This window comes from Chlorocebus sabaeus, chromosome 18 (genome assembly GCF_047675955.1).
Source record: "Chlorocebus sabaeus isolate Y175 chromosome 18, mChlSab1.0.hap1, whole genome shotgun sequence".
Taxonomy (NCBI): domain Eukaryota; kingdom Metazoa; phylum Chordata; class Mammalia; order Primates; family Cercopithecidae; genus Chlorocebus; species Chlorocebus sabaeus.
This window is the reverse complement of record NC_132921.1, coordinates 31,685,132-31,686,079: the sequence shown is the minus strand read 5'-3', so window position 1 is coordinate 31,686,079 and position 948 is coordinate 31,685,132. Positions and strand designations below refer to the sequence as shown.

Genomic DNA, 948 nt, shown 5'->3' with positions numbered 1-948 from the left:
AGTTGCTTCAAAGTTCTAGAGCCAGAGACTAAAAAAAAAAAAAGCTGGGAGTTTTTCCATCACACCCATGCTTCTGTACTGTGCAGTCAAATTTGGTGAGCAGGCAAGGGTGTGAGCTGGAGTGGGGGTAGGTCCCTTGGGAACTGGGGAATTTGCTCCTAACTCTTGGAAATTCTCCAGAGTAGAGAAAATCAGTGTCCTTTGTATTATCCTAAGGTTTAACATGTGGTGGGACTTCAAGGAGTCCAGGGACGAAGGTCAAGAACTCACTATTCAAAAAAAAAAAAAAAAAGATAAAAATAACCTATAACTATTTTCTGAAATACTTGTTCTCAGCAGTAGTCAAAGAACTGTAAATCCAGACAACGAGGTTGTCCCTCTCTGCCTTATATTTTGTCCACGTGTGTGTGAGGTACGGGCTGTTCCTTTGTGCATTTTCTTTTATTTACTTTGAATCACAAATTTTTTCTTTTTGATAAACATCAGGGGAGAGCACACACGTAGTGCCCCACTACCATAAATTATGCAGTTGAGTTTCCCACGTTTGAGATAATCGCAGGGGTCAGCACATTCAGAGTGCAATGGATAAGCCTCACCCTGGGAAAACCACCTTCGTGATCGTGGTATCTCCTATGTCAGGTGCTTTGTGCATTTTAATACACACATGTAAAAGTGATAGAAACTTGGCCACCTTGACTGTCTATTTTAAAAGTTGTCTATTAAAAAAACCGGTATCTTCTTTGATCTAGCCATTCTACCTCTAGAAATTTATCTTTAAGAAAAGGATAAATTGTGCATTTATAATAATGCATAAAAATCTGGCAAACATGTTCATAGCAGTCCACTTTTTAATAATAATATATATCCTAAATATGATTATAGGAATTGAATAAATAGACATTCTTACCGTAGAATACTCTGAGGTTGATAAACATGATGGTGAAGATG

The 948-nt window shown here is 37.8% G+C and overlaps 1 non-coding gene across 1 annotated transcript; it reads right to left on the bottom strand.

Moving 5' to 3' along the window:
- Window positions 1-483: 483 nt before the first annotated feature.
- Window positions 484-647, bottom strand: LOC119618715 (U1 spliceosomal RNA). The gene has a single exon (XR_005235082.2). It is a non-coding gene; the product is annotated as a U1 spliceosomal RNA (small nuclear RNA).
- Between the last annotated feature and the right edge of the window lie 301 nt (window positions 648-948).